The sequence below is a fragment of the Colias philodice genome, chromosome 11, assembly GCF_061535455.1.
Source record: "Colias philodice isolate Cphi_HAF_F1 chromosome 11, ilColPhil1 Martin Lab GWU primary, whole genome shotgun sequence".
In the NCBI taxonomy this organism is placed as follows: Eukaryota; Metazoa; Arthropoda; class Insecta; order Lepidoptera; family Pieridae; genus Colias; species Colias philodice.
Window position 1 is genome coordinate 10,234,963 of NC_143096.1, and position 24,789 is coordinate 10,259,751.

The 24,789-nt window shown below is 32.6% G+C and overlaps 1 long non-coding RNA gene and 1 other non-coding gene across 2 annotated transcripts; both read left to right on the plus strand.

Annotated features, from left to right (window-relative positions):
• The first annotated feature begins 12,734 nt into the window (after positions 1-12,734).
• LOC149484841 (5S ribosomal RNA) lies at positions 12,735-12,853 on the plus strand. The gene has a single exon (XR_016316334.1). It is a non-coding gene; the product is annotated as a 5S ribosomal RNA (ribosomal RNA).
• An 8,507-nt stretch (positions 12,854-21,360) lies between these two features.
• LOC149484842 (uncharacterized) lies at positions 21,361-21,788 on the plus strand. Its single transcript, XR_016316243.1, has 2 exons — positions 21,361-21,636; positions 21,697-21,788. It is a non-coding gene; the product is annotated as an uncharacterized LOC149484842 (long non-coding RNA).
• The last annotated feature ends 3,001 nt before the right edge of the window (positions 21,789-24,789 follow it).

Here is a 24,789-nt window from a genome sequence, read left to right on the forward strand (position 1 = left end):
AATAAAAAAATTACAATCCAGTTCAAAGTAAGCACGATACTGGATACCCAAGTGGATACCTAATAAAAAATATGAACTCTGTATTTTTCCCGACTGCGAAAGAAAGAGTCAAAAGGGTTATATTTTTCGAGTGTATAGTTTGGCATGCCTTACATCCATTTTTGTTGGTTTTTTGTTTGGTCGATTTTGATTGGACGGATTTGTGATTTATGAGGTGTCGTTGTTATAAGTTATCATCAGAATTGTGGTGACTGACCTATGTTACATAAATTAATAGTGGGTTTTTTGTTTTCATAATAATACAAATTGTTTTGTAGAACTGTTCCTAATAAATATAATCTTGCGAATATTCTAATAAAAATGGATCACTGACTTGCTAGCTAGTCTAAGAGCGTATACGCACTATGCGGGTAGCCGCATTGCGGGTAGCCGTCCGGCTGACCGCAAGCACAATTATGTACGTAATATTCATTTCTATGCGCACTGTGCGGTCTGCGGTAGCCGCATCGCAGTGCGCATAGAAATGAATATTACGTACATAATTGTGCTTGCGGTCAGCCGGACGGCTACCCGCAATGCGGCTACCCGCATAGTGCGTATACGCTCTAAACGAATTATATTTTTAAATCAAGGTATTCTTCGATCGTACTACGGCTGAAATCATACCTTTTAAAATTAATATTGACGTTAATTGAGTTATAGAAACGTTAGTAATGGACCAAGGTTGAATTTACAGCTACCGCATAGTATTTTTAGAACTAAGTGAATTTGTCTATCTAAAATGATATAAAAGGATAGAAGGTACCTTACTACGTATTTGTGAAACTATATAGCCTCTCAACGACTCAACCACAGATTAGATACTAGGCTCTAGCTAGGCTCAACCCTGCTCCGCCAGTCGACCAGACCAGACCGAGACCGACCAGAAAATTCGAAACTAGAAAATAGGTAACTAGCATTATGTCATTGAGAAATGATGAAAACATTCCCTTGGTAAAAGAAGAAATTTCAAAATAGGTGAAAATGTTGTTTTTGGGTTTAGCCGTTAGAAATGTACTTACAAATGAAAATGTTTTAGCGTAGAATTTAACTCATTCGTCGTTTCAGAATCATACGTCTACTTATAGTTATGAATATGTATATTGTATTTCCATAATTATACACATGTATATTGCGTTTCATCACAGATCTAGTACAAGATCTGTGCGTTTCATTAAAGAAACGAATCTTCAATGGCGGCCAAAGCTGACACTGACGTAAGGTAGGGTCAGTAAAAAAGAAAATAAAAATAATGTAAATGGATAATTATTTTATTAATTATTTCAAATTGTTTGTTGACAAACTTTTTTGTTATGGTATTTGTGTATTTATATGAATTATCATATTTACGTATACAGAATGTAAAAAAATCCCCATAATATTTGTAATGAGCCCATAAAACTGAACAACTTTTCCCAAAGAACATATTTTGTCAAATTCCAATAAAATATTATTTACTTTCGCAAATGCATAATTGTCATTGTAAAATTATGATAAAAACTATTATAGGGAAAATCAAATATGTACATTTTAGTGATTTCATTTTTCCATTTTTTTTTGCATGCCGTACGGCCGTGTGTAAGCGAGAGGGAATGATAAGCGCCGCCATTGAAGATTCGTTTCTTTAATGAACTGCGTTATAATCATATCACGAAGTATTCTAACCCACACATCAGTGTAAAGACTAAAGAGTAAATAATGAGTAAATATCTGTATTACGTAAGTGACGTGCATCGTAAGAGGTAGATGGCGACCACAAAGCGGTCACGGCCGGTTGACGATCTCTGAAGTCGTTTTGTTAGGATGGTGGTACAATATGATCTTGTTCGATAAAGATTACAGGAAAGAGTTTCATAACAGACAAAAATTAAGTATACATTTTGCTTTGTTCCTTCTAGTCAGACAAAGATATATAATGGCCTAAGCTAATAAGCTAGATCGCCAATATTTTGTAGAACATCGTGAATTGGAGAGCCGAATATGATTAATTTTAAAGATTTTAATATTTTAATATTTTAACAGTTTTTCCAAATAAGGGGACAACTCATTTATAGATGTTGCCTTTATTTTTCTTTAGGCTTCAACGTATAAAATAACGAATCATCTAATGATTTGAAAACAGAGCCATACGATTGGTAAATATTCTATACTTCTATAGTACATAGACAACATTATAAACTAAAATATAATATATTAATGTATAGGTGGTTACCAACTATAGGAAGTAATCTTTATCAGTGGCCAGATGTGTACACAAGAAAAATTAAACTAATAATAGTCAGTAATAAAAATACGTTTTGGCAAACTCTCATTTCCTTGAACTGAAGAACATTCGCGAAGGAATAGTTCCTTGACTGTTTGGAATAATTTTTTATTATGATTGTATTTACAGTTTACACGTACATCCTACCATGAACACTGCCCTGTTTTGATCTGTTTATTATTATTATTTATTGAAATTATTCTTACAAATTATTACAATAACTTAAGTCTAAGTCCCACAAAACTGCACATGCAGTTTGTCTGTGGGATTTGCCTATAACTAAATATATTATACGAGAACTAAATACCTATAAGTAATAGCACAGACTAATAATAATATACTACGTGTAATAGGATGGCCGTCGGCCGATGAGTCATGGGCAGGTCATTTCAGATTTCAAGTGTTAAAAATCTGTACCATTTAGTAGTGGCACCAGTGGCACCTATGGCAGTGCCTACTACCTACAACAGCTAACAACATACATTTCACTATTTTGTATAGTTTTTTTGTCAATTTACTTTTCATTATTTACTAACTCTTTAATTTACCGTTTGCTGTCGACTTAATTATAGTTCGACACGCTATTAATGTAATATCATGTATTTAGACATATTTAGGAGAATTAGGTAATTAAGTGACATAAAAATATAAACATGTTAAATCAGTCATGTTTAAATGATGGTTGGCTAGGTGCGTAGGTACCTACTACCTAGTAGGTACCTACTTAGCTAAATAGCTAGGCACTTAATAACAGTGTTTCTAATGTTTAAAATAGAATACGTACTTTCTATTAATTATATTTTTATGCGATTATGTGTATGTATTCAGGTGTAGTATTTCTCATGCTCTTAGCATTAATATTCCAATGTCCTCATAGAAATAACTGAACCGTCAGGTGAGGTCAGCGCTCAGTAAAATGATCACGCAAGTTTGTTGACTGCTACCTACTAAACATTTGTTTATTTTTTAGCTCCATTTTAATTTCATTGTTAATAAATAACCAATTCACCAAAAATAGTTATAGCACATGACATGTTAGAATTTAAATACTCTGTATTAAGTACAGTGTTTCCTAGTGATGCATTATAAATCACTGATCTAATTTATTTTACGGATATGTAGGCGATTGGAATGCTATGACTATTTTTGAGATTGAAATTACCAGAAGATTCATAGAAAGTAAGTATCAAAATCTATGAAGTACCTATCTATTATAAATTGCGGACAATGCGTAGGACAGATCACAAATGTGAAGAATAAATACGATCCCTACCCAAGTAGGTACTGCAAAGATATCACGATTCACAAATGAATGAGTTGTTGACTATTGTAATGACCTTTAAATGAATAGCAATTAACATGATTTTCCACTCAAACGATTAAATTTCCAAACATATTACATCGGATGTTTTATAAATTTGGCGCCAGTCGGTAAATATTATTACTTATTAGTGCACTAAGTATTTAGCTTTGTTAGTATTTGATTTATTATTAAGTGGGAAATTGTTTGGCATTGGGCGAATAAAGTGCAGTTGAACTGTAAAATACCTTGAACCTAGTTAAACTAGACAAACACAACCTAAAATGCGATTTTGATTGTCTGAATTTTAATAATACCACGAACCACTAATAATATAATACCTACTATACTAGTAGGTACCTATAGGTACGTGATATCAAAATCTTTGAAGTTTATACACAAGTGCAATCATATTCACGATCATTCGTATACAGTATACACTTTCAGAATAATAAATAAGGAGAAATATAATGTACATAATATCCTTATTGTATTTTTATACGGAGAGTTGCATAGAGTAACAGTAAAGACTATACCTAACTACTAGACCGTTACACCGTAGAAAATAGAAATATACTAGGTATAATGGACAGTGGATATTGATATACATTTATGTGCTCCATTCTGAACTTTCTATCTCATAGCTAGTATCTTATCTGTGCTTATAGTTCATTACTACAGGTGCACAGTCACACTAACAACACTAACACTCGTATAATATAATCTATACATATAATAAAATCGTAGGAAAGTCAAAACTGTACATTGAATATTTTTTTAAAAGAATACATAATCCATGATCTATAATCGATATAGAAGCCAAAAACATAGTTTTTAGAATTTTTGTCTGTTTGTCTGTTTGTCTGTTTGTCTGTTTGTCTGTATGTTTGTCCAGGCTAATCTCGAAAAGTACTGCATAGATTGACTTCAAATTTTGCATGAATATTACTAACAGGTCGGGTGAGGCTTTTTTAAACATATTATCATGCTATCACCTCCGGGGGAGGAGCTGTGAACCTTTTTTTTTCTTACGTATTCCGTGTATTACGACAGCGTACAATCTAAAGACTCATGTTTAAATGTTGGTTTCGGGTAAGCCATGCTATTATCTAGCTTTACACAATAAAAACTATGTCATTTACGTAATTTGGGCAGAGAATCAGTTTAATGAATTTATTAGTATACAAATTTGAAACAGCGCCATCTATGAGATTTCGTAAAAATCAAATCAATTTACATGTTAACACTACTGAACACAATGTTAAAAATTAATAATTTAAATATAATTATGTTATTTATTTATTTAACTCTTTAACCCATATCTTCCCTTCCCTATAAGGTGCGCTTATAATTCGTGTGAATATACTACATTTTTAAAAGTGAGGGTAGATGTTTATTATTTTAAGTCAAACTAGACACCATTACAGTTAATCTAATATTGATTGTGTTCATTGGTTACATTTTTAAAAATCTTCGTGTTTTAAAAATTCGATAACGAGGCGGGACTCGAACCAGCATTCTTTAGTGGTCGAATTTTTTCTATTCTTTATAAATTTATTGTTTATGAATTTATATTTATAAACAATAATACAAAAAGGTTAGTTCGTTGATAATTATTATTCCATCATCATTTACATGTTGTAAGTAAAAATATACTTTGACTGTTAATACTTTTGTTCAGTATTTACCTGTATGATTATTGCTTGGTAATTAATATATTTTCATGTCGTATACCTAATTAAAAACATAAGTTTGATGTGAAACTAGCTGGATTTATTTTTACACACTCACAGTCTTATATTTTGTGTTAATGTTAAAATAGTATTAATAGTGTAAATCATAATATTTTTTCACAATTAAAAATATTTCCTTTTTTTGATGGTGTTGGCATCGAATTAAACCGCGCTGTCGTTTCGTTCACAAAAAGTGAAGTTATGAGGACCGAATATGTAGCCGCCTCAACTTACGGAAACGAGAGTAACCTGCGTTGTCTGTTAGTTATTGTATAGTCGAATTTAACGTTACATGGAAATTGGCATCTAATTATATGTATAATACTTATATTAAATCTGTAGAGGTCAATTCTGTACATGAAATATATTTCCTAAATAACTATCACGAGGTGATTAGGGATCGACACTGACGCCAAAAATTTTTGTCCATCTGTCTGTCTGTATTACCGTTATAGAAACAAAAACTACTCGACGGATTTAAACGAAACTTGGTACAATTATTTTTCATATTCGTGAGGAGAGCAGTAACTCCATTTTTAAGCTTTCGTCGCGTGTGCAACCTTAAGGGTTAAAGCTACACAGAAATCAAGTATAAAAGAAATGTTCTCCATATTATATAAAAAATATCTCCCGACATCATAATTAATGTCTATCTTTTATGGTTGAGCTTAGGAGTTCAAAGCTTTCTGATTATATTTGTCTACTAGCTGTGCCCGCGACTTCGTCCGCGTGGAATAGTGACTATGGGACCTATGACCATGGGCTCAGGGTGGGGCAACAATAATTGTTTTTATTTTCATGCTTCCACTCCCACGCCCACTCCCAGGCCCACGCCAACGCCCACGCCCACTCCCCTTCACAATTGGTACCTACCAGATCAAAGCCAGGGTAAGCGCCCCACCCAGCCCCACCGTGGCTACGCCCATGCTGAATTACTACTTAACATACAATTATTGAGTAAATACGTACTACCATAAATAATTAAAAGAATTGTTATTAAAATTTCTTACTAAACTGAGCTAAAAAACTTACGCACCAACTTATTAAAGAAAATCAAGAAATGAAATGCCTAACCTATACCAAATAGTTACTACATAATATTGTAATTAAAAATTATGATTAGTATATAATATCGAAAATCAAAAAAGAAATGCCTAACTAATTCTACGTAAAATTCCTTTTAAATTATGTCATATTATTTTTTAGGAACCAGGGGGGGAGAGGAGCAAATTCTATTTCCTTCCTTTCTTAAATGGATGTTTTTAATAATGTATGGTGTAGCCACTGATCAGCTTAATCGATACTCAATTTTTATCAAATCCAGCAACAAATCCAAATTAGATGTTTCCTGTCTCACGCACGTAACTAAAGGCTGAAGAGAGAGAGACGTAACTTAACCGTTTAGACGAAGAAAAGTGTATAGAAAAAGGAATAAATAATTTCATAAACTTCCCAACGATCTTTAAAAATAAATTATTATATCATTTTTTTCATTCCCACTTTTACCCCTATGTAGGTATAATAAGTGGATGAACCGATTTCGATACAATTTATCTAAGAACCAGCGTCGGAAAATATGCTGCCTAACAAAAAAAAGCCGCATCTAATTCGGTTTACCTGTTAGCCAGCTACGGTGCCATAGACAGACACACACACACACACAGAAATACATAGCAGTCAAACACATAACACCCGTCTTTTTGCGTCGGGGGTTAAAAATATAATACGACATAATTTAAAGGACATTTTGTGTGGAAAATTTACCTATTAGAAGTAACCATAATGTTAATTTGACCCCGCCCCCCCTACTACCTCAGCTTACCCCCAAACCCTTGGGGAATTTTGATATGATCATCTGGACATGTAAAGGAATAACTGTAGCGTATAACAGATAAATTACGTTTTATCGTACACTGTACAGTGTACAATAGAATGCCTTAGCAAATGTTCGCCGTGATTACTTATAAATTGTCATAACTTTTTTATTTATGAACCGATTGACATGAAATAAACACTAACTGTTAAATGAACATTACCACAATACATTAGTGAAATCCGCATCTAAATCGGATAAGCCTTTTCTGAGATTAGCGTGCACAAACATACAGACAAACAGACAAAAAAATTTTTAACTACAGTTTTGGGTTCAAGATCGATTTAATAATAACACCTGCTAATTTTTTTCTACATATTTTCATTGTACAGACATCGCTTTTCCACAATTTTATTATATGTATTGATGATGATGATGATTGATGATTATAACACTCTCAGTCCGTTTTAACTTAATTTTTATTTACTCGCATCAGTGCCACCTAAAAAATCTTTATATCGAAATTCGAGCAAAGCTAAGAAAATGAGAAATAAGAGTTCTCAAGGATCGTTAGAGGTAAGAGGCTTACTATTGACCGAAAACAACATATTGTGTTATGCCGAGAACCTGAAACCGCTTCACAACGAGAATTGCGGCTCACAGCTGCGCCGCGCCGCGAACGGCATGTACTATCCTGTGAGACCGAAACCTTCACTGAGAGGGTATAACGTCTCACAGCTGATCGGCCCGTCTTACTGTAGACAGATTTCGACAGTCTTAATGACTTAAGAGGTAAACATAGAAGATCAATCTACGAATTCGGTGGTGTGGTCCGACAAATATAAAAGTGGGTTTGCTTATAACCTCACAATTGATTACAGATCATCTTCTGTATAGGCGATATTAACGTAGTATGTTCTTTTTGTAATGCTTTAAAGAGGAGTAAGGAGTCGGCTTTCGTTTGAAGATACACCAGAACCTTTGAAATCACTACTTTTAGAGGAACATGTGCAATCTAAACAGTTCTTAGACAATATTCGCTCTTATAGTAGGGCGTTTTAAATGATCCTTTGGTGCTCAACAATTATCAGAGGATCCTTTCATGCTTACTTTTAAGATACAAGGTCAAGTTTATCATTTGATAGGATCCCTTTTGCCTGAAGGCCAACCTAAGTTTCTTCAAATATATTTTGTATTCGACTACAACGAATAGTCGAATACAAGAAATCAATATTTCTCGAATTTAAAATATTACAATTTTTCCTACAGTAGGGCGACGAATGTATTTTCTCATAGCAACGGAGGGGAACTCGCAGGGGGTCAAGTGACGCGGGCCACGTACCACAGTCCACAAACATGCTTAGTTTGTTGTACCGAGCGCGAAAGAAAGTCATCGTGTTTTTAGTCAAATTACTATGTAAACTAACGTAATTTAATACTTAGGTACATATTATATAATGATGCGCTCAAACTGTTAATCTACATTTAATTTAGATTATTATTTGAATTACTAAGTAATGTAGAATTTAAATCAAATTCACTCATGTTTTCCTCAGATTTTCGATGTCCTCCGATTTTAAGATTTTCTTATCAGAGTATTCAATTTTAATGTAGTTTATTTTTATAAGAGACAATTAAGAACATTCAAAAATAAAGTGTCACGTATTTTTTTTAAACGACGAATGACGAAAAACGACGTAATCGCGGACGAAGTCGCGGGCAACAGCTAGTTAAATCATATTAAGACCTGCTAATTGCTAAATACTATTCCCTAATAAGTAAGCTTAATTATGATGGATTAGCACATTGACTTCTCTGTAGGTAGGACCTACGTCCTACGGGTATTAGCCATTGCCTACCATGCGAATAAAATAATTATACAATAGGTATAAGGTAGGTAAAAATAACGCATCGCACGCCGCACGGGTCTACATTTTATGTAGGTATAAAGTTTACGTGCACTTGTCATAAAGGACATTTATTTTTGTGCTATAATAAAAATAATAATTCCATGTTTAAATTCTAGTAGATTTCCGGCACGCGGTAACAAAGTTCCGTCATTATTTCGTGAGAATAGCGCTTCTGAATGGGGCAGTCAAAAAAGAGTGTTTCAAAAAACTCCAGCTCATAACAACCTCGAAACAATACCTTACGAAGAGCACAATTTCGAACAACCGTATCCTACAGTACAAGAGCTGCGACAATTGTATTTTTTTTCTCTTTTATTACAGATTTATTTCAATTGTTTATGATTTAAAAGGCACGGTAACAAAAGAGAGGTAATTTAAAATGTAATCTGAATAATATACAGTTAGTGTTTTTTAGTTATTTTCAAAGTGAATTCTTTACAGTTTACGAGATATGTAAAAATAGTATCTACCTACTATTGATCTTTTTCCAGCGGTTCCAATTTAATTGTAAGGACATATTTTGTAAAAGAAAAGTACTTTTTCTGCGCTGCATTGTAATAATTGCATTATTGACTTGCAATGAGACACATCACGTCACGTTACAGAATAAAGTTATAAGTGCGGGCTTTATGCTGCGAATATTGAAATCTTTATTATTGTCAAAAGCTAGCTATTGAATGGTGAAAATTATAAGATTTGTTAAATAAACAATGCTTAAGGCTGCAGTCTAGCAAAATTGCGTTTTCAACAAGTTATTTGACAATTTTTTCCCGGCTAATGAAATGATAAACTGATTTTTTTTTTCTTGTTTATCAATTAGTGTTATATACGCAATGCGCGTGAATTTTTTCACATTTATAAAGTTACTTTATGTTACCTTAATCAGGCCTTCAAGATAAGTCTCTTTCCCCCAAAGACATTTCGAGCTAAGTTTGTGCACTCACTACGTTGCAACCGATTACAATTTATACAATCTGATCAGCGCATTATTATCCTTATATAGTCGTTATTAAAAAGTGCTGAATACAATTTCCAAAAATCTTATGATTTTCTTAATTAGAACGTTATAAATTCATTAAATTTCCCATTTTTTGCCTTACAAAATCTATTGATAAATACTGCTAAAAGTTATTTTTTCCATTAATTTATTCGAGTTGGTTGAAGACCAATGAGTATTAATCCTTTAAAAAATTTTTTTTTTGAATTTTGATAATTCTTTAAATATTAAAAAAATATTTAAAATAATTAGGAAAAATCCTAGCGAATTTCTTTAGTCGCGCTCCTTGGGCCGGAGCGTTCTGACGTGTGCTCTACGCTCGATTTTCCTTCATACCGAAGTGAAAGTTGCTCTACTTCATTAAATTTAATATTTTTGTTAATTGATTATTTTTATCTTAGTTTTGTGCAAATATTCGTATTTTTAAACACTTGATTTCGATATGGAAAATAACACGAAAAAAATACGCGTGTAACTACTAGAAAAAAAATTATCTTCGAACATAAAGTTAATGAAACCAAATAGATTGCAAAGGTGATTGGCAACAATTTCTTTATTTTACGGGGTGTCAGTAAAGGGATGTATATTTCTTTAAAACTAAAGTAAGCTCATAAATTTTCTTATAATATATTTTTTTTTAAAGTTCCAAAAATGAATAAACATTTTTGGAACTTCATTTTCGTTTCGTTTGAGAAATACGAAATATAATATAAACTTGTATTGAGAACTTGAACTTCCCAAGTTCATCCGGGGAAATCCTCATACGGGGAAAATGATTTGTTTACTCCAAAATTATATGCCGAGGTGTTTTAATTTTTTCTTCTAGTCATTTTCAACGTAGCGGCATGTTGTTTGATTATTAATTTTGTAACTTAAATACAGGATGTTGGTTTTATATTCTGATCTTACAGATGCGCTGACAAATTTAGTCCGCCATTTCTAGTTTAGTCCACCAACTCTAAGTACCAATATTAAAAATGGATTATCATCACATCATCAAAACTCAGATGTAATGGAAGATCACAATAACATAGAAAATTCAGTGGGTGATGAGAACTAAACAAACACAAGTAACAGAGACGCGAAGAATAAAAAAAGAGGACGAAAACGATAATTCGTTGATGCTTTCCCTTTTCGACGTATTGTTACTTGTTAGGGTACATTACATCACCAATCTGCAAAAAACAAAACTGATGATTCCCAATTGCTGATTAAAAATGAAAAACAAATAATCGACAACAGTGGTGAAAATTTGCTGATCACAATGAAACATCCTTCAGTGGTAGCAGATTTACTCATTTAAAATGTATCGGTGAACAGCGTAAAGGAGAGGAGGACAGGAAAACATTATGAATGTGGATGGTGGATTGTATACAGGGTGTAATCGTTAAGTATGTGCAGGCGATTATGACGTTATTATTGCAGGTATCAAAAAACTTAAAACTGATATCGAAATTACTTTACCTAATGAGCAAAATGACAATAATAACTTTTTAAAAGTATAACGAGAAATATCTAAAAAAATTACTTTATACACTCCCATATCAAAAAGGGAAAATGGGACTAGTAGAAGTTAAATGTCTAATTCCGGCAAAAGACATGAATGCGGAAGATGCGGTTAAAAATAAAAAAAAATAATATTTGAAATACAATGCAAAAAATAACACTTTTGAAATACAAATAAGCAGACTTCTGCTTCTGCAACTAGACGTTGCAGAAGCAGAAGTCTTTGCTGTTTGGACTGGAGTGAATCATTCGTTAAAAATAGAATATATAAAAAATTATGTAACGTTTAGGCAAAATAAAATGATGGACCATTATCAAGATTTTACATAAATTGCCTACTGTCAGAATTGATTGATTCGAGACTTCAGCATTCGATGCCCATCAAGGACCCATCCTATATCATTCAAGCGATTGAAAAAAAAAAGAGATAAATCCAGTGCAACCGATAAAGCATCAGAATGCTAGCAAAAGATTTATTAGGTTTATCAATATAAATCTATATAATATTATACATAATATAATAAATCTGTAGAAGACGCGAAGACCGACATCCGCGCGGACGGAGTCGCGGGCGGAAGCTAGTTAGAAATAAATATCTTTTGTTCTCATTTGCGTATTTTTCTATTTTATAATTTTTTAACACAAACATTACATTTTTTTATTATATACAAAATTTGTTTATCCGTTTTATTAGTTAAACTGAACAACTTTCACTAAGAAACTTAGGTCGAAAAAAATGTATAGAGTTATGTATTTTGTATGGAAAGCTTATTTTTTTTTTATATTTCGTCCAAATTTAAAAAAAAAAGTTGAAGATATCAATAGAAAGTATTCGCAAATTTTGTGTACTGATAAAAAAAATCACCCGGTGTAATTTTCACGAAAATTGTTTCAAATTGTCATTTTTGGTACTTATTACGAATATTAAATTATGCATACGAATGATTTAATTTTTAAAAATTAAGTGGAGCAACTTTCCCTTAGTACATTTGTATTATTTACATATAGGATGACAGGATGCATTTGTTTGCACTACTAGACCAAGCCCTTAATGCGTAACTTTTATTTCCTTATTTTCAGCTACATCTAAGTTTATGACGACGACGCGTCGTTGAAGTAAGTATTAACAATATTATAGTAGTCAATGTGATGATTAATTTATTCTTCATCATCGCCAACGTCCATACCACGTTGAATACACCGGTTCTCGTCCGATCACCGAAGTTAAGCAACGTCGGGCGCGGTCAGTACTTGGATGGGTGACCGCCTGGGAACACCGCGTGATGTTGGCTTTTTGCCATTTCATTTTCTTGAAATTATATATTTTTAAAAATCGTTTTATACCATCATTTTGTAACAAGGATTATTTATTTTAACAGTTAATGAGTACTTACAGACTACAGTTAGTATAAAATATCTATGAAGTTCATCGTGCACGACCGGCCCTGAAGTCAATAAACTATAAAGGTCTGTTCCTTCGTGTCTGTAGGTAGCCTTACAATCTGGGCCGCTAACCTATTCCTTCTCTTTAAAATTCATCAGATCGTTTCACGGAGTTTCAAATAAAACACTTTCTTCCTCGCAAATATAACTTCATAACACACATCTGGACATATTTGAGAAAAAATATTGCACGCCTCATAAGCGAAGCGTTGAAGTGGGTACTACTGTCACTTCGCGCAAAACATCTGATTTTTCAAACTTAAAATGTCTTTATGTATCATACATTGCACTTGTAAGATAATACATACACACACATATTAAGAAAAAACACTATTTTTAACGTTCATGATATTTTTGATGTCATTTTTGTTATTTAAACTAGTTAAAAAACAGTTTAAAAAAGTTCTGTCTTGGACGTCCGTGTGTCTGTATGTGCGGATCCTTTTTCTTGTTAACACGATAGCGACCGAAATACTTTACTAATCGAGTCTTTTTTTTTCTCTTACGCTTGAGTATGCTCAGGAATAGACCCCTTTCATTTTTCAGGGTCTGATTCGATGTGGTTTAATTGTTATTAAATAAACAATAATAATCTTATATATAAAAATGAATCGCAAAATGTGTTGGTAAGCGCATAACTCGAGAAAGGCTGAACCGATTTCGATAATTCTTTTTTTATTATATTCCTTGAAGTACGAGGATGGTTCTTATGTAGAGAAAACGTAAACATGTACCACGGGCGAAGCCGGGGCGGACCGCTAGTAATTAATAAATATTTATTAAAAAAAAATATGAGGCGTGCACTTTTGGATTTTCCAAATTATATTTATTTGTTGTCCAACGGTTTTCCCCATATGGTAGTTAGTAGTTACCAAAAAGAAAAAAATACTCGTTTTTTAATTGCATAATATTTATACACCAGCAAAAAATAAGCCTTTTTAAAATAAATAACAATATGCATCAGATGCAGCAAGTAGTTTTTGTCTTATGTTAATACACCAACGGTTGACTCGACGACAATGTTTTTTTGAAGTGAAAACTTCTTTAGCGGCGTTGAGCACTTTTTCTGTAATGGGTATAAAATCTTAAACTCGCGTCAGGACACGTGACCTGATCGAAAAAGCGTAAGACGGATACCATTCCAAAATATCAAACATGCTCAACGTTAATAATCAAGTTTTCACTTCTGCCGGAACTCCCGGAGTGCAACCCGTCTTTTTTTACATAGAGATAGGTATACACCTAGAGGCGCGCAAAGGCTGCTATTTGTCGCAAAAACTTACAGAGGCTGAAAAAGTCAGTAGAAACAGGCATGGGAAATGGTTGCTATGTGAAAATGATGAGATAACGTATAACAAACACACTCTAGCTACCCGAAAGCGTCAATAATACTGCAAGTTGCAATACTTCTTGCCTTCATTGGCCTCAGTATTAATTCAATTTGTAATTGTTCAATATTTATATGTAATCCAGAAAAAATATGTAGATTTTTTCGGTCTTACATCACATCAAAATATCAGAATGATGGAATACAGAGTGCTCTTGACTTTTCGCACATTCTATTATAATTATTGTACTTCATATTTTAACAAATTCTCTTGATACAATTCTAAGGCCTGATGATGTTAAGTCTTTGCCTATGTTGATTTTTGACCTGTGATTTAATTCAATTCAATAATTTATAAACCATAGATGGGTTAATTAAAAATGATCAGCCTATGTTATTTCCCCAAAACTGACTAAGTATAATAATTTATAATATTATGTCTGCAGTTGTTATCGTAGAGATAGTGTATGTTTATATATAAATTCAAAATGTTTAATAAAAGCTTCGGCTTAGTGCAATAATTTGATTCAATTGCAATATAGTTCCATACAGATAATGTTGTATTTTGTAGTTAACCCTAACTTGTCATGACCTTTTCTATATTCTGCCATCTGACGCAATATATTACTTTTAAATGTGTTTGCACCGGCCGCGGCACATTGTATGTTACTATCTAAATATATTATCGACATAATATTATAGCCTGTACATATAAATACGAAGTGGATGTAAATGTATGGATGGGATGTCTGCTTGTTACTTGTATACGTAGTATTATATTTTTTTTTTTATTCTTTATAGTATTATATTATGTAGTATATTAGTCTGTGTTGTTACTCTTTTAAGCGCAAATCACTGAACGGATTTTGATGAGACTTGACAGTGATGTAGCTTATGTATTATTGTATCAGAATAAATCCCGTCTAGGCTAGAATAATACACGCCTGTGAATTTTATCATTTTTACGGTAGTTAATCTGATAAATAGTTTAATAGACAATAGACATTTAAATTCTGATTACAAAATTTGTATAAGTAACTAATTGCCAACGTCCATACCACGTTGAATACACCGGTTCTCGTCCGATCACCGAAGTCAATTAATAGGAATAATAATTTTAACTCTACTCTACTCAAATAGAACTCAACGATAACAAATGAAATAAAACCGGCCAAGTGCGAGTCGGGCTCGCGCACAAAGGGTTCCGTAGCAGCAAATATAATAAATTACAGTTAAATCAACCTATCTCAAAAACTATAAGAGATACTTTGATCAAACCAAAAATCGTTGAAAGAGTTAATTAGCATGCATCACCTCTATTTTTTTTAGAATTTTATACCCCGTAGTTATAAAAATAGAGGGGGGGGGACATACTTTTTACGACTTTGAGAGCTGATATCTCAAAAACCGTTCACTTTAAGAAAAATGTTTTTTAGAAAACTTTATATCATTTTAAAAGACCTTTCCATTGATACCCCACACGGGTATGTACATCGAAAAAAAAAATTTCATCCCTCAGTTACATGTATGGGGGGCCCCACCCCCAATTCTTTTTTTTACTATTTAGTGTCATATTTTTGTAGCGGTTCATACAACACATATTCCCATCAAATTTCATCACTGTAGTACTTATAGTTTCCGAGTAAATCGGCTGTGACAGACGGACAGACGGACAGACGGACAGACGGACATGACGAAACTATAAGGGTTCCGTTTTTGCCATTTTGGCTACGGAACCCTAAAAATCTAAAAGCCTCGTAAAAACAAAACACATTCATAACGCACTTGATAATTTTCAGTTTATTTAATCATTCTTTGTCTGTGTTTACAGAAATGATCGATATTGAATCGATAATCCGACCGACATTGACCCACTTGACTTTCGAATTCCGATTATTTACATAAACACAAGTATTGGGATTAGGTAGGCACGCGCACGTAAGTAGGTAATTGTTAAAATTTCGTATTCGTAATTTACTTACAAAGGTAACTACCTAAATAGATTAGATAATAACTATTTTATTTTCTATCCATATTCCTTAAATAATCTAGATTAAAGACTATTCTGATGTTTATTTACTTATTTTCAAGAATTATTGAATAATGATGAGACATCTACAATGTCTGACTGTCTGACTGTCTGACTGTGACTACTCAAATGAACAATAAATGTATTGAATTTACGCCTTAGATTTACGCATATTCCTTAGCCGAATTCTTCACGATATCTTTCTAATTTGTTTCCTTTATTAAAATTTAAAAATGTGTCATAATACATTTTAGTGTAATTTTTGTAAATTTTATTAGAACACGCATTTACTCATTGCATTTTCCACCTATTTTTAAGAAAAACAAGATATTTTTATAAATATACAGTACCCAGGGTACATAGAGCATGTACTAGCACATTACGATTACGGTCACCTTGAATCTAAACCCGTTTCTTCCTTGACCCGATAACCGATTGTCGGCCATTATTGTTGTCGCGCACTGGTATTTAAGAAGCCATAAAATGGTCAGTCTAGCCAACTGAAGCAACTATATTATCTACGTCATGAATTAGTTTAATATACATTGACACGTTTTGCGAAAATTAAAAAAAAAATTATCTAGTTTTGAATCAATTTTTAAAACGACTTCAAAAAAAGGAGGAGGTTATCAATTCGGCTGGTATATTTTTTTTGTCATTAGATTCTTTTTTTCTTTTGATTCAGCATTAGAGGTAATAGGTATTAAGTCCTCATTACTTCTCCTTTGAATACATTGGATTTTCTAATCTGATAATACTTATGTAATCATTTAAGATTTTCGCGATGAATTATAACACAATATCAATTATTGATTACGAACACAATAACAAAATTTGGCTAGAATAACACAGCAATTTGAGGATAATTGGTACAAATAATAGTTAAAGAAGTCATTAAAAATTATAAAACACGCATTAACTAGGTATGTAAATGTAAAAAAGGCAAAATTACGCGCCACACTTCTTTCAATGGAATCCTGCGACGTAGGAACGTGTTAATAATTTATTAAAATTTATTCATGAATTCGCGTAAACCATTTCCGGCACGCCTTTTAAAAAACTGTTTACCTACTGTTTATATTACAGCAATTTGAAAATAAGCAAATATATTTATTTTTTATTTAATAATATTAAAATCCAACTGGACTCTTTTTATAAATAAAGCACAATATTCAAAAAGTTATAAATTTCAAGTTTGTTTGCAATTTCAAATGATATTTTCTGCCCCTTGCATTGCAGAATCGAGAAGTTATGAAGTATACAGTAGTTAATATATGAATGAATTATTTATTAATTCATTAATTTATGAATGGATGATTGTTTCATTCATAGACTACAAATATATAGGTAGGTACATATAATAGCAGTCTACCAGGATTGTCTGCCAAAAAATCGCACATAACGCGGGCGAAGTCGTTGGCGTCGGCTAGTACTTCATAAAAACGTTTCACAAGCATTTCACAAGAGTGTTTTGTAGGTTTCAATGCGAAAGTTTTAATTCCACGCCGGATCAAACGTGATATAGAGGGAAAACAGTTTACAGCGTAGTGTAAAAATAGGAATGGCACATGCTAATTCACGCGACTCGTTAATGTTTTTCTGTAGAACACGAAAATACATTGCACAATAATTAGTGGCTATATTACTTTGAGCATTTCTCTTATTCATTTTGTTTACAGTATGTTGTCCATCAGGAGTGAAAATGGTTTTGAGATCATTTATTTTTTTAATATTTTCATACTACAGACCTAGTTCAGAAATGGTGTCGAAAAGAGTATGAAAGTATAGGTAAATCGTACAACCAAGAATAATAATATTAAATTTCAGCAATAATATCAGTTTGATAGCCCCGTCTGTACTGTAATAGTTAAGTAGTAAGTACTATTATGACAAATGATGATGAATCAGCACAAATACGAAGAACAACAGAAAATTGCGTGTGATGGTAACATAACACGGCCCTTCGATGACCTCGCATTAATAAAATTTATAAATTATTCTCAAATGAATAATTTATATAAAATAGCAAAATATACGGAAACAATTTAATAATAGATTTCTATTTAACCCACAGAAATTTGGCGACAATTTATTTCACGCGTAGGTAAGCTGCGCAACAAATTTTGATTTGGAGGACATGTGTGCCAAAATAAATAGCTCTAAAAAATATCGCTAGATTAAAAAAAATGGATTTCCGTGTTTATTTTTGCCCCATAATCGCCAAACCGTATATTCGTCGCTGTTATATATTTGTGGTATGGTTACTAAAGTCGTAAATTTTGAAAAGTGACGCAACTTTTTCCCAGTTGAATTAAAGACGTGATTATATGTCGCATCTGTAAGGGTTTTCCAGTTTCTGAAATATTTATTACAGTCCTTCCCTTTGCCACAGTAATTCCTTCAGGCCAGGCAATGTAATCTTATATATAAAAATGAATCGCAAAATGTGTTGGTAAGCGCATAACTCGAGAACGGCTGAACCGATTTCGATAATTCTTTTTTTATTATATTCCTTGAAGTACGAGGATGGTTCTTATGTAGAGAAAACGTAAACATGTACCACGGGCGAAGCCGGGGTGGACCGCTAGTAAGTTATAAAATATAATACGTAAAATAAAACTATCGTGTTTCAACCGAAAAAAAGTGTTTATTAACGGGAATTTTCTTTTTTCCATTTCTACATTTCTTTCCAGTTTTATTTTCTGGAATCAATTTTCACCGGTGACAATATTAATCTCCATTAAATCTATACTTACTTACTAATATTATAAAGCTGAAGAGTTTGTTTGACTGTTTGTTTGTTTGAACGCGATAATCTCAGGACCTACTGGTCCGATTTGTGCTCCGCTCCTGTTGGTCTTAGCGAGGTGATATATAACTACTTCCTCGATAAATGGGCTATCTAACACCGAAATAATTTTTCAATAAATAATTTGAATTTGAATTTGAATTCAAATCGCCAGTCCGTAGTTACCGGGATTAGCGAGTTCAAACAAACAAACTCTTCAGCTTTATCTTAGTATATGTACATATAAATCTTGTGTCACAATGTTTGTCCTCAATGGACTCCTAAACCACTTAACCGATTATAATAAAATTCGCACACCATATGCAGTTCGATCCAACTTGAGAGATAGGATAGTTTAAACATGTAGGTACCACGGGCGAAGCCGGGGCGGACCGCTAGTCTTATATATAAAAATGAATCGCAAAATGTGTTGGTAAGCGCATAACTCGAGAACGGCTGAACCGATTTCGATAATTCTTTTTTTAATATATTCCTTGAAGTTCGAGGATGGTTTTTATGTAGAGAAAACGAAAGTATGTACCACGGGCGAAGCCGGGGCGGACCGCTAGTATGTATATATAATGTACCAACGTCCAACAGGCATTTAACTGAAGATGAATATAAACTAACACATACAACTAAAATAACTATAAAATGGTAGGATAATTTAACTAATTTCCTATCTCACCTTTCTTTTTGTCATGTTCCGCTTTTGGCACGGAATCATTGATCGATATATCTCGGATATTGCATAATAATGTCTAGAATTTAATGACAAAAAAATATACATATATTTCATCAGCTAATCTGCCCACCAGAGACTAAAGAGCAAGCGCGGATCCAGGGGGGGGGGTCACGGGGTCATGACCCCCCCCTAGATATAGGATAGGTCCACGACCTAAGTGGACCACTAATTTAATATTAACTTTTTTAAATTATTAACAAATTAATACTGTTTAATATGATGTTTTTATTGAATTTTGAGACATAAAAGTAATACCTATAGAACAATGAAATCAATTACAAACGGTAACGGAAGAGAATATAACAAATATTATAGAAAAAGTTTTATTAGGGTCGACCTGTGGTCGTAATTTAAGGACAAATAACAGGTTTTTCGATAAAAAAAACTGTAACTGCGGAATAAAGTGTACCTAATGGTAAAGTTGTATGTAATTAATTTTTTTTCTACAACTTTTGCTGTTACACTTTTCCCACAAAACCTCAAATATCGAAATATCCCAGTTCGTGGATAAGACATAAAATAGCAATTTTTTTTAAATGAACAATAGAAAATACAGTCAAATTACAACAAAAAATCGGTGAAGTGCGCGTCGGACTCGCGCACCGAGGACTCCGAGCAAACATATTTTTTCATTATGTTGTATCTTACAATTTTGTTTAAAGGATTTTTTTCTTTATCTGTGCTTGTAAGTGCTTAAGTCGTTGCTTTTAACCAAATTTCAAGACTGTGTTCACGGGAAGTACCTTGTAGGTTTTGATTGATGATTCCCTTGCAAGTAATTGCGAATTACAGAATATGCGGCTCTAATTGCTTTTTCTTCAGATTGCGTTGACATAGAATTTGAATTAAATAACAGATTTAAGTTATTATAGACCCGAGTTCTGATGTGAATATCAATTAAATACATGTAGACGTTCATGAGTAAAGGGATTGTAAGTTTAAAATTATTAAAAAAAATATTTTTATTTAATTTAATTAAATAATTAGGGTTTTCGCAGTTATTACTACATCTGTGCTATAACACGATACTTTTTACTCAATTTCAAGACTGTGTTTACGGGACAGGGTGCTCCCTGCAGGTATTGATTCCCTTGCTAATGTCGAAATCCTACAGTCTACAGTCCCTTGATGCTGAGAAAAATTCAAACGTTTTAGCCAACGCAATCAAAAGATGCAGCTGTAATTGCTGAAATGTTTCGACACTCCCTAAGAAATCAAAACCGGTAGTTCCCGAGTACACAGAGTCATGAAATTTAGTACAATCAAACGTCTTATAACGCAGACTAGCTTACCGCCCGCGGCTTCGCCCGCTTTCTCTTAAACCTTTTAAATTACATATTCCTCTTGAATCACTCTATTTTTAAAAAAACTGCATCAAAATTCGTTGCGTAGTTTTAAAGATTAAATCATACATAGGCACAGAGACAACGACTTAGTTTACTTATTGCGAAAAGCATGAATTTTTCCTTAGATTATAATATAACAAAAAATTTTAACTTAGAACCCTGTTACTCATGAACGCTGACATGTATTAACTTGATATTCATACCAAAAACTCAAGTCTATAATACCTTTACGCTATAATAAAATGAAACTTCTATGTCATCGAATCAGAAGATACAGCCGTAAATGCCGAAAAATTTCGCAAATTTCGACATTCGCAAGGGAATCAAAACTCAAAACCTACAGGGTACTTTCCGTAAACTCAGAATCTTGAAATTCGGTACAAAGCAACATCTTATAGTACAGATACAGGAATAATTGCAGAAAATATATATTTTTCAAGTTTGTCTGCCTGTCGAGACCTTTTTTCTCAGGAACGCGTGGAGGTATCAATCTGAAATTCATACCGAATACTCAAATCTACGGTTCCTTATAGCTGTGAAAAAATCAAACTTATAAGCCAACGCAATCAAAAGATACAGCCGTTTATGCCGTAAATTATCGCAAATTTCGACATTATAGCAAGGGAATCAAAATCTATAGGTGTTGTACTACTTCCTGTGAACACAGAGTTCTGAAATTTGGTTAAAAGCAATGTCAGCACAGATGGAGGAAAAATTGCTAAAACATACATTACATGCTTATCAACATTAGCAAGTGTTGCCAGGAAACAAAACCTACAGGGTACTTCCCGTGAACACAGAATCTTGATATTTAATCTTTATTTAATAGAAACTTACGTCTTATAGCACCGATAAAGGAAAAATCGCAAAAAGCATAAAATTAATATTAAAACATATAAAATTGTTTGTACGGAACTCTTGGTTCGCCAATCCGACTCGCACTTGACCATTTTTTTTAATCTACGCGTGTCTACGCATCAATTAAATTACCAAAATATAGCTTTTGAAAATTGACCACGTCTATGTGACCCCCCCTGGCACTAAAGCTGGATCCGCCCTTGCTAAAGAGCAGTAACAGCCCTTTTGTGATTTTTCGTTTTATTAGTGATTCTGAAAGCGGGTTTCTTAAGCTTTCTATTGAATTAACTTACTTATTTCTAAGACTATAAGAATGGTTTTTATTTAACAGTTTTCACTTACTGCAAACGAAAAAAATTAACAATTTGGCGTGATTTCCCAACTAAAATACAGTATAAATTATACTGCAGATTAAATTTTAAGGTTTCATAACTAAAATGCAGTAAGCAATATAATTTTACAGTTCTTTAGATAGTTTTATATTTCTGGAAAAAAATTAAAAAAAAAAATTAATACGCAGTAAAATTTACCGCCATACAAGCTATTTTTACTGCAAATTAAGAAAATACAATTTATTGTCACGAACTCCCAACTAAAATGCAGTAAAATCAAAGCTTGTCGCATTTTAGTTGTGAATACTTAACATTCTTTTATCATTATAAACTGACTAACACGCAGTAAAATACAGCATTACTGCAGATTAGTTTGGATAGCATAATGACACAGATATGATTATTCCTAGCTAAAGTGCAGTTAATGTTTTAAATACTGCAACTGTGAACTAGCTATTTTTCTTACTGCACTAGTAAATTGAACACTTTTTTCTTAAAAAACTAACTAAAATGCAGTATTTTTTTGACCTTACTGCATGTTAGTTGGGTTTCTTGACAAAATAACTGATCCAAACGCAGTAATAGGGCTTTTTGCTGCATTTTACCATGGACTAATAGAATCTAAAGAGGACTGATGATTGTCATACTAGAGATCGTACCCCGTAATTTCAGCTTATTGCTAGATGGCGCTCTCATTTGAGCTTATTATTTAATTTGCAGTTTTAAAAGCGCCACCTAGTGACCAATTTTAGAACTAAGGAAACAGCAAACTATCGATTTTCAATTATTACATCTAGAGGGCGTTGTTTTAAAAACTCCGGTGTTTTTGAATTATTATTTTAGTTTTTAGGGAGCATCTAAGGAAGTGAGTACCTCTATTACGATTTCGACACCCACTACAAACATTCGACATAGTGATCAGAGTAGTGTATATAATATAATTATATTATATATATTCTTTATTTTCTGTTAAAAAAATGTCTATATCTTTTTTCTTCTTAAGTATTCCCTTGTAAACAGTATTATTTATATGACCATAAAATACGGGAAAAGAAAAAAAAATGTGGATGTACAGCGATGATGTTAGTACTTTTAGAAACGATTAAAGTTTTTATGTAAATAAGCCGCAGTTCACGACAATAAAATTAAAACAATAGTTTTATTCAACGCTTCAAAAAAATACTTTATCGAGTTTATACTAACGATGAACGTTAAGTTTTACATTTATTACATAGGTAATATTTTAATTTACAAGACAAATGTGAAAAGTAAATCGTAATAAACATTATAATTCAAAATAAATAACGTCGAACAATTCGTCGAACACATTCATTCAACTATGACATATGACGCAGGACGCTTGCAAGAGAGATAGATATATGTGTCAAAACAGAAACTTTTACTTTTATTTCTATTTATTCGGTATAATTACGACTTAATAGTGATAAATATGATCATTATAAATACAAATAGGAATTAACAATATCACGAACACGTGACACAACTAGTATTTTACCGATTCCATACGTGGTCATACATGTTTCAAAAGAATAACTTTTACTATTATTTCAATTTATCCGGTATAATTAAGACTTAATATTGATACATAATATGATCATTATAAATACAAATAGGAATTAACAATATCACGAATACGTGGCACAACTAAAATTTTACCGATACCACCCGTGGTCATTCTCCTTTATGCTCTAATTGTTCGAGTATTTCTTTGATAAATACAGTTCATAGCAACGCGGTGGTGGAGCATCATAGAGTAACTTATATAGGATTGTGGAGCATCTTAAAGAAGAGAGTACCTTTAATAAGATTTCGACACCCACTACAAACATTCGACATAGTGATCAGAGTAGTGTATATCTTTATAATATAAAAATGAATCCCAAAATGTGTTGGTAAGCGCATAACTTGAGAACGGATTAACCGATTTCGTTAATTCTTTTTTTACAATATTCCTTGAAGTTCGAGGATGGTTCTTATGTAGAGAAAACGTGAATATGTACCACGGGCGAAGCCGGGGCGGACTGCTAGTCTTATATATAAAAATGAATCGCAAAATGTGTTGGTAAGCGCATAACTCGAGAACGGCTGAACCGATTTCGATAATTCTTTTTTTATTATATTCCTTGAAGTACGAGGATGGTTTTTATGTAGAGAAAACGTAAATATGTACCACGGGCGAAGCCGGGGCGGACCGCTAGTAATATATATTATTTAAATTCTTTATTTTCTGTTAAAAAAATGTCTATATCTTTTTTCTTCTTAATTATTCCCTTATAAAAAGTATTATTTATATGACCATAAAATACGGGAAAAGAAAAAAAAAAGATGTACGGCAATGA